The 15,067-nt window shown below is 43.5% G+C and overlaps 1 long non-coding RNA gene across 1 annotated transcript; it reads left to right on the top strand.

Annotated features, from left to right (window-relative positions):
* The first annotated feature begins 9,554 nt into the window (after positions 1-9,554).
* LOC146893327 (uncharacterized) lies at positions 9,555-13,948 on the top strand. Its single transcript, XR_015738733.1, has 3 exons — positions 9,555-9,619; positions 11,836-12,031; positions 12,608-13,948. It is a non-coding gene; the product is annotated as an uncharacterized LOC146893327 (long non-coding RNA).
* The last annotated feature ends 1,119 nt before the right edge of the window (positions 13,949-15,067 follow it).

Raw genomic sequence — 15,067 nt, forward strand, 5'->3', positions numbered from 1 at the left:
ATCGGCTCAGTAGAGCCACTCAGACCATGGGAGAAGCAAGGTCTTCGTACTCAGGAAGGCACAAGGTCAGCGAATGACAGACAGACACAACACACAAGAGAGTGGTTGGAATCTGCTGCGGTTTTACTGAATTCATGTTTTTATTACATAGTATTCAAACAAAGAACAAATTAGAAGGTCATGTATCATTGGTTGGCACAGTATGGAAGCTTCTTTTAGTCACATCAGCAATTTTTAAGAAAAGCATATTATCAGGAACAGGTGTTAGACATAAAACATTCTTTGAAGAGGAAATCTTGTCCTTGGGAACGTAAACCTCAGACAAGTGGTTTCATCTTATGAATAGAAAGTTCTGTCTCATTATCGCTATCATGGCCCTTCCTCTTTCTAACCCTTTCTTTATTTCATCTAGTGACCAAATATACCTAATCAGTTCTCTGCACCTGCTGAAATATACTTTTCTGTACCTTTTAATGCAGCAGACACCATGGGAATCGGGATCTAGCAAGCCCATCCATAAAGTTTAAAGTATAATAAAACAGTCTTTGTCCATCAACATGAACCCATCTATTCCCTTGCTCATCATACAACCCTGTGTATGGCAAGGGTTTTGCTGTAGTCTTATACATTCCCATACTGTGCTTCCCTATCCCAGAGCTGTTCCTGAAGAGATAATCCTTGCCATGTAGATATAAAGAATAATAGAGATTGTGCAAAGCCCTTATTGCACATAGCCAGCTAATTGAGAAACCCGTCTATGCCTCAATGGAGGTCAATTTCAGGCCGTCTGCCATTGACCTCCAGGAAGCCTAGTCCCATAGGACACGTAGCTCCTGTTCAGCATAATGACGTATGTCGTGACACACAGACGACACTGGAGTTGGTGTGGCAGTCTACAAAGTGAATTCCAGGACAACAGGGCTACACAGAGAAACCCTGCCTCAAGAAAACAAGAACAACAGCAAAAGCAAGACTGGGCTAGATATGCTGGTACACCTTTAATTCTGGCACTTGGGAGGCAGAGGCAGGTAGATCTCTTGGTTCTAGCCCAGTCTGGTCTACATGGAGGGTTCTAGACCAACTAGGGCTAGTTAGTAAGAACCTACCTTGGAAATATCTGGGAAGATAGTTTGGTCAGTAAGACTCTTGTATATATGAGAAGTTGAGTTTGGACCCCCAGCATGAACAAAAGCAGAAACCGTAAGACCGATATGGTGGGGCTTGTTTGCAATCTCATGGCTGGGATGAGACGCTTGGGGCTCACTGGCTAGCAAGCAAGTTGACAACTGTTTGGTAAGCTTCAGCCCTACCAGAGACCCTGACTCAAAAACCAAACAAATAATCAAGAAACAAAGCAACACCATACAAAACCTGAGGTCCTTGGGCCTGCATACGTGTTCTCACTCGTGTACATGTTTACTTGTACACACATGCACGCCTGCATACACAGATCAAGACTAGCTGGCTGTGACTGCTCCTACCTGTCATCCCAGAAGCATTTGGGAGGCCGAGAGAGGAGAGGGACTACAGATTTGAGGGCAGCCTGGGCTACAGAGCGAGAGACCTTGTCTCCAAACAATAGGATGAGGAGGAGGATAAATAAAAGTTGGCCAGACGGTGGGGGCACACGCCAACAGTCAAGAGGCAGAAGCAGGGGGATTTCTGTGAGTTCGAGGACTAGCCTGGACTGTACGTAGAGCGAGTTCTAGGACAGGTTCCAAAGCTACACAGAGAAACCCTGTCTTGAAACCACCCCTCATCCCACCCCACCCACCCCTAAAAAAAGAAAGAAAGAAAAGTCCATGGGTTTTAGACCTCCAGATCACAGGAACACCTACAAGCCAAGTTCAGGATTTTGGATGATCCTTGGTGGCAGGCTGAGCAGTGTCCTGCCCCATCACACCCACTCGCCGTGCAGGTTCCCAAGCCAGGACGATCTCAGGTACTCTTTACTGGAGAGTGGGCTTGGACCTCTGTCCACCGCATCAACGATGCTGGCTGTGGAGAATGGCTCAGACCAGCCTTGGTCAATCTGGCATGGCTGCAAAGATCACATGGCGCTTTCCTGTCACCAGCTGCCACCCCAACCTCCCTCATGGAGTATCTGATCAACAGCTGCCGCAGCGCAGCTAGAAATGTGGTCAAATGCATTCCCTCAAGGCTTAGGGGGCGTCTTGGAAGAAGGGGCAGAAAGGCTGTAAGAGCCAGAGATGGGGAGGAGCGCTGTGCTCCGGGTATGACATGATCCTGGTACTCAGGAACTCACTGCTGCTGCCATGGCAACCGGCAAGATCAGTCACAGTCCAGTGAGCAGCACTAATTGGACTCAATGGATTGCCCCCCTCCCTGTGCAAAAAAAGAAGAAGACACGATGTTGCGAGAAGATGTGTTGGGAGGGGTGTCCTGAAGAGTTGGGAGGGCAGGATTGAGGGTGGATAGGGTCAAGATACATTGTGTATGAAGTTGTTGTTAAAGAATAAATAAAGCCAGTGGTGGCCCACGCCTTTAATCCCAGCACTCGGAAGGCAGAGGCAGGCGGATCTCTGTGAGTTCGAGGTCAGCCTGGACTACAAGAGCTAATTAGAGGTCAGTTAGGACTATTACAGAGAAACCTTGCCTAAAAATAGGAGGAGGAGGAGGAGGAGGAGGAGGAGGAGGAGGAGGACGGACGACGACGACGACGACGACGAAGTAAAGAAAGGAAGAAAGAAAGAAAGAAAGGAAGAAAGAAAGAAAGAATAAATATTGTTCTAATTTTGTGGTTTGCTTTTGAGACAGGGTTTCTGTGTAGCCCTGGCTGTCCTGGAACTCACTGTAGACCAGGCTGGCCTCAGACTCAGAGATCTTCCTGCCTCTGCCTCCTGAGAGCTAGGATTAAAGGCATGTGCCACTATTGCCCAGATTCAGTACCTTCTTAAAAATACCTTTACTAGCCAGATGGTGGTGGTGCAGCCCTTTAATCCCAGCACTCAGGAGGCAGAAGCAAGTAGATCTCTGTGAGTTTGAGGCCAGCCTGGTCTACAAAGTGAGTTCCAGGACATGCTCCCAAAACTATACAAAGAAACCCTGTCTCGAAAAAAAGAAAAGAAAAGAAAAGAAAAGAAAAGAAAAGAAAAGAAATCTTTATTAGCCAGGTGGTGGTGGAACATGCCTCTAGTCCCACTTGGGAGGCAGAGGCAGGCGAATCTTGGAGTTTGAGGCCAGCCTTGTTTCCTGTTTTACAGAGTGAGTTTCAGGACACCTATAGCTACACAGAGAAAAACCCTGCCTAAAAAAAAAAAGGTATAAAAGACTGTGTGGAGGTGATCTGAGTGAGTCCACAGTGATTCTGTAGCTGGAGACTTTTCTCTGTCCCGTCAGGTCTGCTGGACTGGTTTCTCTTCCACCTGCTGGTCCCCACAGCTGCTCATGAAATAATCATTCAGAGGCTTAATATTAATTATAACTTTTGACCGATGACTCAGGCTTCTTGTTGGCTAGTGCTACATCTAAATTAGTCCATTTCTAATAATCTGTATATTACCTCATGCCCGATGGCTTACTCGTAAATGCTCTGGCATCTTCCCCGACTCCGCCTTCTTTCTCCCTGTATTCAGTTTGGCTTTCCTGCCTAGCTATATTCTGCCCTGCCATAGGCCAAAGTAGCTTTATTCACCAACCAATAAAAACAACACATACTCACAGTATACAGAGGGCATCCCACATCGGCACTCCTCTCCTTGAAGGCCACATTGGTCACTGGCCATTCGTCTTTATCACTGAGTCACTGGAGTTAGCCATTGCAAGCTCTCGGCACTGCCTTGTGTAAAAGTCACTTGGCTGGGACTTCTTACGAGACCAGCAAGGAGAGCTGGTCTTAAGGATGGAAGAGTAGGCTGTTGGGAGGAGGCCAAGGGAAAGTTAGAAATAAAAACAATTGTAGTCAGAGATTGATGATGTGGCTCAGTTGGTAAAGAACCTGCGTGACATGGACAGGGTCCTACTTCAAACCCCAGGACTCCATAAACCTGATGTGATGGTGCACACCTGAGAGAGTGGGGGCAGAATGATTAGAAGTTCAAGGTCATCTTCAGCTACAACACAATTATCATCAAGGCCAGCCTGGGCCTCATGAGACATTTTTATAGTCAGGTATACCAGTAGTCCCAGCACCCAGGAAGCTGGGGCTGGAGGGTCATCTGCGCTCAGGAAGTTTGAGATCAGCCTAGGTAGCAAGACTTGATCTCACTAAATGAGAAAAGTGGGCCAGAATGATAACTCAGAGGCTAAGAGCACTGATTTCTCTTCCAGAGGTCCTGAGTTCAATTCCCAGCAACCACATGATGGCTCACAACCCTGAGTTCAATTCTCAGCAATCACATGGTGGCTCACAACCATCTATAATGGGATCTGGCGCCCTCTTCTGGCCTGCAGGCAGAACACTATGCACATAATAAGTAAATAAATCTTTTGTTTGTTTGGTTTTTGTTTTTGTTTTTTCGAGACAGGGCTTCTTTGTACTGTAGCAGTCCTAGCTGTCCTAAAACTAGCTCTTGTAGGCCAGGCTGGCCTTGAACTCACAGAGATCCACCTGTCTCTGCCACCCCAGTGCTGGGATTAAAGGTGTTCACCACCACTGCCCAGCTGTAAATAAATCTTTTTTAAAAAGAGAAAAGAAAAAGTTTATTCCTGAAATAAAACACAATAAAGCTATATTACATAAGAAATCCATCTCGCCAGGTGATGGTGGTGCATGCCTTTAATCACAGCATTTGGGAGGCAGAGGCAGACAGATCTCATTGAGTTTGAGGCCAGACTGGTCTACAAAGCAGTTCCAGGACAGCCAGGACTGTTACATGGAAAAACCCTGTCTCAAAATACAAAAAGAAAAAAAAAGGAAAAAGGAAGGAAGTAAGGAAAGAAATAGAGAGAAAGAAAGAAAGAAAGAAAGAAAGAAAGAAAGAAAGAGAAAAAGATCATCTCAGGTGGGCAGTGGTGGCACACACTTTTGATCCCAGCACTCACAAGGCAGAGGCAGGCGGATCTTTGTAAGTTCGAGGCCAATCTGGTCTACAAGAGCTAGTTCCAGGACAGGCTCCAAAGCTATGGAAAAACCCTGTCTCGAAAAACCAAAAAAAAAAAAAAAAATTAAAAAACTATAGAAAAAAAGAAAGAAAGAAAGAAAGAAAGAAAGAAGGAAAGAAAGGAATCGAAGTCTCTCATAAGATCACTTGGAATGAGCAAGATGAAAAAATAGGGGATAGAGTACCCTGATTCTTTCAGAGTATTTATTCTTTTTTTTCCATGATATTTATTGAGCTCTACATTTTTCTCTGCTCCCCTCCCTGTCTCTCCCCTCCCCACTTCAACCCTCCCCCAAGGTCCCCATGCTCCCAATTTACTCAGGAGATCTTTTCCTTTTCTACTTTCTACTTCCCGTGTAGATTAGATCTATAAGTCTCTCTTAGTGTTCGCATTGTTGTCTAAATTCTCTGGGATTGTGGTTTGTAGGCTGGCTTTCTTTGCTTTATTTTTAAAAACTACCTATGAGTGAGTACATGTGATAATTGTCTTTTTGAATCTGGGTTACTTCACTCAAAATAATGTTTTCTAGCTCCATACATTTTCCTGCAAAATTCAAGCTGTCGTTATTTTTTTCTGCTGTATAGTACTCCATTGTGTAAATGTACCACTTTTTTTTTTTATCCATTCTTTGATCGAGGGGCATTTAGGTTGTTTCCAGGTTCTGGCTATGACAAACAAAGCTGCTATGAACATAGTTGAGCACATGTCCTTGTGGCATGATTGAGCATCCTTTGGATATACCCAAAAGTGGTATTACTGGGTCTTGAGGAAGATTGTTTCCTAATTTTCTGAGAAATCACCACACTGACATCCAAAGGGGTTGTACCAGCTTGCATTCCCACCAGCAATGCAGAAGTGTTCCCTTTTCCCCACAACCTCTCCAGCATAAGTTGTCACCGTGTTTTTGATCTTGGCCATTCTCTCAGGTGTAAGATGGAATCTCAGAGTTGTTTTGATTTGCATTTCTCTGATGACTAAGGATATTGAACATTTCCTTAAGTTTTAGGATTCCTCTGTTGAGAGTTCTCTGTTTTGGTCTGTACTCCATTTTCTTATTTGGATTATGTGATCTTTTGGTGTCTAATTTCTTGAGTTCTTTGTATATTTTGGAGATCAGACCTCTGTCTGATGTGGGGTTAGTGAAGATCTTTTCCCATTCTTTAGACTGTCGTTTTGTCTTGTTGACCATGTCCTTTGCTTTACAGAAGCCTTTCAGTTTCAGGAGGTCCCATTTATTAATTGTTTCTCTCAGTGTCTGTACTTCTGGGGTTCTATTTAGGAAGTGGTTCCCTGTGCCAATGCGTTCATGTGTACTTTCCACTTTCTCTTTTTGAGGTTCAGAGTGGCTGGCTTTATGTTGAGGTCTTTGATCGATTTGGACTTGAGTTTTGTGCATGGTGATAGATATGGGTCTATTTTCATTCTTCTACATGTTGATATCCAGTTATGCCAGCACAGAGTATTTATTCTTTGTTTGCTTACTTAGAATCAAGACTGCTATATAGCCCGGGCAGGCTTCAAGCTCCTCCCACTCCTGTGTCTACCACCATCCCACCCCTCACCTCCACCACCACCACCCACCAGAGGTAGGAATACAGGCCAGAGCTGCCACATCCAGTCTACACCCAGATTCTGAATCCCCAAGAAGTCCTTGATTATAGAATGAATTGGGGAAGGTATTTCCCAATCCCGGAGCACAGACAACACCCCTGAAGTTTTTGGAGGTACTGTCTGAAATAAGGTCCTTCCTCCGAAATTTGCATTTCTAAAGATTGGCCTGAAGGTGGCGCCCCTGCTGTTGAACTGGAAAAACTGGACTAATCTGGAGAAAGAATGTGGATGTCCCCAGTGGAAGAGGGGTGCGTGTCACAGTTTAGATTGTGGACTGGACCCTTTTCAGCAACCCCTGGAAGAAAGTGGGACATTGCCCACACCTAACAGTACTGTCAGCTCCTCAAAGGGGTTAAACTCTCATTGCCTTAGATTCAAAACAACCCGGGCTTGTTTAAATACTACACTCTAGTCCCATGTGGTGCTGCAGGCCAGCAATCCCCGGCACTGAGGTGTGGAGCCATGAATCTGGGCTTCAAGAGCATACTTGAATACATAGCAAGTTTGAGGCCAGCCTGGACTGCATGAGAGAACATTTCGAAAAACAAAACATCTTTATTTCCAAATAAGAATTCCAAATCCAGCCTCGAGTTCTTCCACGACAGAGTTTAGGAGCGTTTCTGAGTTGGGCATGGTGGTGCATGCCTTTAATCCCAGCACTCAGGAGACAGAGGCAGGAGGAGCTCTGTGAATTTGAGGCCAGCCTGGCCTACAAGGTAAGTTCTAGGAAAGCCTGGGTTACATAATGAGATTCTGCCTCAAAGATGCAAACCAACAAACAAAAAACACCCTGAAAATGTGTTTCCAGGCCAGAGATGTACAAGCATCTCCAGTAGGAGGGCTGCAGGCAGGGCCAGACTGAGGAGCCAGTCACACCCAGGCACATTTTCGTCACCCTGTGTTCTGTAGCAACCACCCAGTTACACGGAGCCCCGCTTAGCAGAGTGGTCAGCTAGGTGGCAGAGCTGCAGGCTCTCTAAGGGATTCCCTTCATCATTTCTGCCCACTGCTCTAATCATGAGAGTCTAGCTGGGCAAACAGGCTGGGACAGGTCTGGATGTCAACCTTGGGATCTTTTCCTCTGGGACCCCAGGCTAGTTTTCTAATCCTGGAGAATCTGGGCAGTATTACTAATTGTGTGTGTGTGGTATGTGCCTGGGATGGTATGTGTAGAGGGGTATAGCTTGATGTGGTATGTGTGGTGTATGGTATGTGTGTGTTTTACATTAGGTTCAGCCTGGCCATTCCTGGCCTATAGGACAATTTGCTTTGTATACAACTTGCATGTGTGTGACTATATGTGGAAGGGTGGTAAGGTGTGAGTATGTGAAATGTATGTATAATATATATGTGTCGTGTGGTGTTGTATGTGGGTTGAGGGGAGAGAGAAGAGGTAGGAGTGTGGCATGTAAGTAGTCTGTGTGTGCATGATGTGTGCATGTATGTGGTAGAGGTATGTATATGTGGGAATGTGTGATGTTCCTGGTGTGTGGAGTATGTGATATGTAAGAGCTATGTATGGGAAGAGTATGTATGTGGTATGTGTGTAGTTTTTGGAGTTTCTGGGGTGTGTACTGGTAGGTGTGTGGTGTGGTATTTTGTATTACATGGTTATTGGTAGATTGTGAGGTATGATATACATGTGGTATGCTTGTGTGGTACATACATGTTATGTGTGTATGATATGTATGTACATGGGAGACATGTGGGAGGGTCAGGGAATATGTGACTGGTGTGGTAGTATGTGTGGTGTGTATATAGGGTGTGTAGCAGGGTATGTTCCTAGTGTGGTATGAACATGGTGCATGTGTGGTTTGTGAGTATGCCATGTGTCTGTGTGCCTGGGTGGTAGACGTCTGGTGTTTGGTTTTTTTTTAATGTTTTTTTATTTTATGAACATTGCTGTTTTGCCTGCTTGTATGTCTGTGTGAGGGTGTTGGATCCTCTGGAACTGGAGTTACAAACAGCTGTGATCTGCCATGTGGGTGCTGGGAATTGAACCCTGGTCCTCTGGAAGAGCAGCCAGTGCTCTTAACCACTGAGCCATCTCTCCAGTCCCATGGTGTTTGGTTTGTGTGTATGTATGTCTGTGTACCTGTGTATAGTATCTGCCTGGTATGGTATGTGTGTGGTGTGTGATTTGCATGCATGTCATGTATTTGTGTATATTATGAATCTGGTTGGTATGTGGTGTGGTGTGTGATTTGCATGTATGCCATGTGTCTGTGTGTAGTATGTATCTGATGTAGTATGTGTCTGGTATGTGGTTTGTATGCATACTTGTGTGTCTGTGTATATTGTGTACCTGGTGTGGTATGGGTCTGGTGTGTGATGTGGACCCTTTACCCCACACACTGTAGGGTAAAGCATGTCCCTGGCTTGCACACTCAGTTCATAAGCACACTAGCCGAGAAGCAGAAGTCTGTGCTTCCCTGGTCCCCCAGCTTCCTGTTTGTTTTAGGGAAGGTGCCCCCAGCAGTGGCTAGACTGCACATGGCCCGTTTCCTTCCTCACCTTCCCTCCGCTGAAACAGAACATGTAATTTATGATCAACTGATGCATTCACATTCAGTAATGCCCATTACTGTTTAATAAAATTCTGATTTCCTCAGATGTTAGCTTTACAGCTTCCTGACTGAGAAAGTGGCATTTGGGCAAGTGGGGTGGTAATAAAATGGCCAAAATTATTCAGGGGGGCTTGCGTTAAGCAGGAAATAAAGTAGTCGGCTTCCTGTTGCTCCTTGTAAATGACCCATTAGAAAGATTAAATGGGATTTTCAAAATCTATGCTTGCTTCACTCTATTAGCCAGGCCCGGACAGGGAGCAAGGACGGCCAAAATGTGCCACTCACTCATGGAAACCTAGTCAGAAGAGAACACGTCACGCCTGCGCTCAGGAAACAGGCCGGAAGACTGGGAGTTCAAGGTCGTCATTGGCAACATAGTAAGTTTGATGCTAGCCTGGACTGAGACCTTCTTGTCTCAAAAAAAAATAAAAATAAATAAAACAAATCACAGGACTGGAATGATGGCTAACTCAGTAAAGTGCTTGCCACAAAAACGTGAGGACCTGAGTTCAAGTCCCAGCAGCAACATAAAAAGCTAAGCACAGAGTATAGGGAGGCAGAGCTAAGAGGAAGATCCCTGGGATTCCCTAGGCAGCCACGCTAGTCAAAGCACCAAGGTCTGGGTCCAGTAAGAGACTAACAACTACATCTCTAGAAATAGATGGAGCCAGGTGTGGCGGTGCTCCTTTAATCCTAGTATTGGAAGGCAGAAACAACAGTCCTCTCTGGGAGTTTGAGGCCAGACTATATACAAGAGTCAGAGCCTGTCTTTTATTTATTTGTTTGGGACAGGATTACGCTACACTGAGCTGGATGTCCTGGAACTCCTTATCTAGACTCGTAGAGATCTACCTGCGTCTGCTTCCAGACCCCTGAAATTAAACATGTGTGCCACCACCCCCAGCTGACCCTGTTTTTAAACATACACAGATAGATAGATAGACAGACAGACAGACAGACAGACAGATAGATAGATAGATAAGATGGAGAGATTGAGGAAGGCATCTGATATGGATCAGTGACCTCTACACATGCTCGCTCATATGCACATCAATATGTTCATATTTTATACACATGCTACCACATGTAGCACACATACACACATTACAACTTTCTCCTGGAAATAAAGTTTGATTTTCACTATGGGACCAACAAGGCTGTGAATCTGTACATAGATGCCTGTTGTAGGGAAGACCAGCAGCTCAGAAGTTTGAGGCCAGCCTGGACGACATGAGACCTTATCAGGGAGAGGGGGACAAGGAGGAGGAGGGGGAAAAATCACTGTGAACCTGGGTATAGTAAGACATGTTTATAACTCAGAAGGCAGAGGCAGAGGGATGATCACGAGTTCAAGGCCAACCTATGCTACGTAGTGCTGGGGAATATTATTTTCAGGTGTGCTGCTTTTGTTTCCACTGCATCTGTTTAACTCTGTGAAGCTGTGTTACTGTGCCTGCATAAAATACCTGGTCTTCTAGTAAAGAGCCCAGTGGCCAATAGCAAGGCAGGAGCAAGGATAGGCAGGGCTGGCAGGCGAGAGTATAAATAGAAGGAGAACCGAGGCAAAGGAGGAGCAAGAGAACAAGGAGAGGAAAACTTCAGGGGCCAGCTACACAGCAAGCCACGGAGAAATAAGTAAAGAAAAATATACAGAAGTAAGAAAGGGAAAAGGAAGCTGGGATAATATAGGAAAAGCTGACTAGAAACACGGCAAGCTAAGACCGGGCATTCGTAACTAAGAATAAGCCTCTGTGGTGACTTGTGTGGAAACTGGGTGGTGGGCCTTCCCAAAAGTCAAGAGAGTAAAGCATCATAAAACATTTTGATGTTCCAACCTGAGGCTCGAATATCCATCTAGAGCCCGAGAAAGCCGGGAAGTGGCTCCTTTAAGAGTTTGTGCCTGCTGGCGAGCCCTTGAGCAGCCAGTATGTTAAGTAGGAATAAAAAAAAAAAAAAAAAAACAACAAAGTAAAAATGCCACAGAGCAGAGCATTCTAGAGCCCTAGGAAGGTTGAAAGGAGTTCCTGGTTAGGCACCTCCGACCTGGCTGCAAGCTGTAGGCTTGACTTTCCTGACTCATCCAAGAGTGGGCAGGGCCAGCCTATATAGGGCACGCGGAGGGTCCAGGTGTAGTAACTTAACAGTCTGTAGTTTGCTTTTGCCTTCAAAAAAGGCTAAAAGATATGGAGTAAAAGAGGTTCAGATGGAAAAACCTCTAAAGAGGTTCCAGTGTTCGTAGGCTTAAGAAAGAAACAAAATGGGTACAGGCAGTCATAGAAAGAAATAAGATTTTTTTTTTTAAATGGAGTCTTTAAAGAGACGGTAAAAGTAATGTAAAAGAAAAAAGCCCCATAAAGATGGAAAACACACAGGGACTCTAGATCCTGTGTACTATTGTGTTGATTTTGAATTTTTTGATTGTGGAAACGCAAGAAACGGCTGCTAAGAGACCTGGAATTGAAAAGGGGACTGTAGAAATAAACCAGCCTAGATATTTTAAGAATGCCTTAACTTTAAAAAAAAGTCAAAAATGTATTTGTCAAATGAAAATCAGAAATGTTTTGGAGAAGAGGTTTTGCTTTTGTTTCCACAGGAAACAAGAGGCTATGGATTCATTCCAGTTTGATTTGGATCTTGTTTGATCAGAAGAAACCTCCTGACACTTGAGAGGTGATAATCTATCAACAAAGGTTATAACTGGTCTCCCCAGGACTTGTCCTTCATCTGCCCACATTCAGCAGAAAGCAGTCTAGAGACTACAACGTCAGATTCCCAAGAGAAAGAGGAGTGTGAGTGTTTTTTGATTATTTTGTGTGTCATTAATGTTTGTTATATTTAGGGGAATATAGGATTATAGGATAAAAAAACCCTATTAACCTCAGATATTTTGCATTGACATGGATTTCGGTACATGAATACAAATTCAAAGTCAATTTTAATACTCTCTCTCTATATTTATTCTTGTTTAAAGAACTTTTGTATATTGATACAAATTTAGGGTGATTTTTGTTACAACATCCTATATATATATATGTTCCTACACTTATTTAAAGAATTTTGTATTTAATACCAATTTATTGATGCCAAGGTTATTTTTGTTATAACATATTGTATATATGTTTTTGCTCTTGTTTAAGGTGTTGTGCCTATGCAGTTCATTTTAAAATGTAAGGTAAAATTCTAGTTCTTGAAAACTATTATTATGAACTATTTAGGATAATCAAGAAACACAGGTTAGTAGTTAGTCAAGTCATCTATAACAATTAAATTTGTAGATAAGTTACATATGTTTTCCAGAGTATTTAGAGGTATATTTTATTTTATTTATTTTTTTAAAGATTTATTTATTTTTTTTATGTATACAGTGTTCTTTCTGCATATGTGTCTACAGACCAGAAGAGGGCACCAGATCTCATTACAGATGGTTGTGAGCCACCGTGTGGTTGCTGGGAATTGAACTCAGGACTTCTGGAAGAATAGTCAGTGCTCTCAACCTCTGAGCCATCTCTCCAGCCCTAGAGATATATTTTAGATGGATGGTCTTCAAATACTTCAAAAACCTATAGAATGTGGCATTTAAATGTTTTGTTAAAGTTTTTCATGACAAGAAGACACATCTGCTCCTGGCAACACCAGTTTACTTCAGAGGAGATATGGGCATTAAAGAAACTCCTTTTGGAGTTTGTTTTCATTGTGGCAAGGCTAGTCATTTGGACAAGAAGCTTGTTCCTGCTTTGACTGCTTGGAAGTATGTTGTATAAACTGGACATGCAGGACCTGCAGGAAAGGGACCAGTGAATTTTGCTTGACTGAAAAAGGCAAAATGGTCCTACGACATTCCTACTTCACGGAAGAAACTGCCAGACCTTCTGCAGGACACAGAAAAAAGTGACTGATATAAACTGCCAACATAGGTGGAACAGTCTTTCAAATTTCCTGCTTCATGGAAAAGTCTGATAGGTACTATAAGCTTGTAGGCTGAAGATGGATGTCCCAACACTGCAAAGAGACTTTGGTGACTGTTCAGGCAGTCAGACGTCTCTGTCATTTCTAGAGGTTTTAGAAGTCATGTACAGTCGGGCATTGGTGGTGCATGCCTTTAATCCCAGCACTCGGGAGGCAGAGGCAAGAAGATCTCTGTGAGTTCAAGTCCAGCCTGGTCTGTAAGAGCTAGTTCTAGGACAGGCTCCAAAGCTACAGAGAAACCCTGTCTCGAAAACAAAAAAGAAGAAGAAGAAGAAGAAGAAGAAGAAGAAGAAGAAGAAGAAGAAGAAGAAGAAGAAGAAATTGTGTGCGATGTACTATTTTGTTTGTTTATATTCTTCTGGTGCCTTTGAAGACTAGATAATTATAGTTGTAGTTTTCCTTGGATACGATAGAAAGTAAATTAGGTATGAAATTTTGGATTTACTAAAATAGGATAGATTATGGAGTATTTTTCTTTAAATATACCAGACACAAATTATTGGAATTCAGGACATTGTAAATGTAATTATTTTCTTGTTCTTATTGTATACAGTTTTACTATGTTACAGTTAAAACTTTTCATATTTGTTTAGAAAGAAAAAGGGGGAAATGTTGGAATATTCTTTTCAGGTGTGTGACTTTTGTTTATGCTGCATTTGTTTAGCTCTGTGAAGCTGTGTTACTGTGCCTGTCTAAAACACTGGATGATTCTAATAAAGAGCTGAACAGCCAATAATGAAGCAGGAGCAAGGATAGGCTAGGCTGGCAGGCAGAGTATAAATAGAAGGAGAAACAAGGAAAAGAAAAAGCAAGAGAACAAAGAGAGGAGGACATCAGAGGCCAGACACCCAGATACACAGCAAACCACAGAGAAAGAAGTAAAGAAAAATATACAGAAGTAAGAAAGGCAAAAGCCCACAGGAAAAGAAAGTCAGGATAGCCTCAGAAAAGCTGGCCAGAAACAAGCCAAACTAAGGTTGGGCATTCATAACTAAGAATAAGTCTCTATATGTGATTTATTTCAGAGTTGGGTGGTGGGTCCCCCCAAAGGCCAAAAGAGTAAAATATCACACAACAACATAGCAAGTTTCAGACCATTCCTCACTACATAGAAAGAGTTTGTCTCAAAACAACACACACACACACACCATTATTTTCTGATCTCCACACATGCACTGTAGCACAATTGCACGCACATATATAGACACACAGTAAATAGAAGTGAGAGAGTTTGTTTTAGCCTGATGTAGAAGAACACACCTTTTACCCCAGCAATCCAGAAGGCAGAGACAGGTAGGGTTCAGTGAGTTGGAGGCCAGCATGGTCCACAGAGTGGGGGTCTTTTGTTGTTGTTTCTTTTAGGCAACCTCTCACCATGCAGCCCTGGCTGTCCTGGAACTCTCTCTGTAGACCAGGCTGGCCTTGAACTCAGAAATCTACTTGCTTCTGCCTCCCAAGTGTTGGGAATGTACCACCCTGCCCTGTGGGACGTAATGAGTTCCAGTCCAACTAGGCCTACAAACGTTGTGCCAGGCATGGTGACACACACCTTTAATCCCAGCACCCTAGAGGTACAGGCAGGTAGATGTCTGAGTTGGAGGCTCGCCTGGTCTACAGAGCCAGTTTCAGGACAGCCAAGGATACAAAGAGAAACTTTCTTGAAAAACAAGAATTGTTCTAGAAAAGGAAAAATGTCTGTCTGTCTGTGATTCCTGGGGCTTCACACACATCAGAAACACAAATCCTCTACGACTGGGTTATATCCTCAAAAATAAAAAGAAGGCTTTCAGCAGTGACAGACATGAGCTTGGAGATGGGGCAGGAGAATCAAAGGTCCAAAGCCTGTCTTGACTTCAAAA

The sequence above is a fragment of the Myodes glareolus genome, chromosome 9 (genome assembly GCF_982192425.1).
Source record: "Myodes glareolus chromosome 9, mMyoGla1.1, whole genome shotgun sequence".
Lineage (NCBI taxonomy): Eukaryota > Metazoa > Chordata > Mammalia > Rodentia > Cricetidae > Myodes > Myodes glareolus.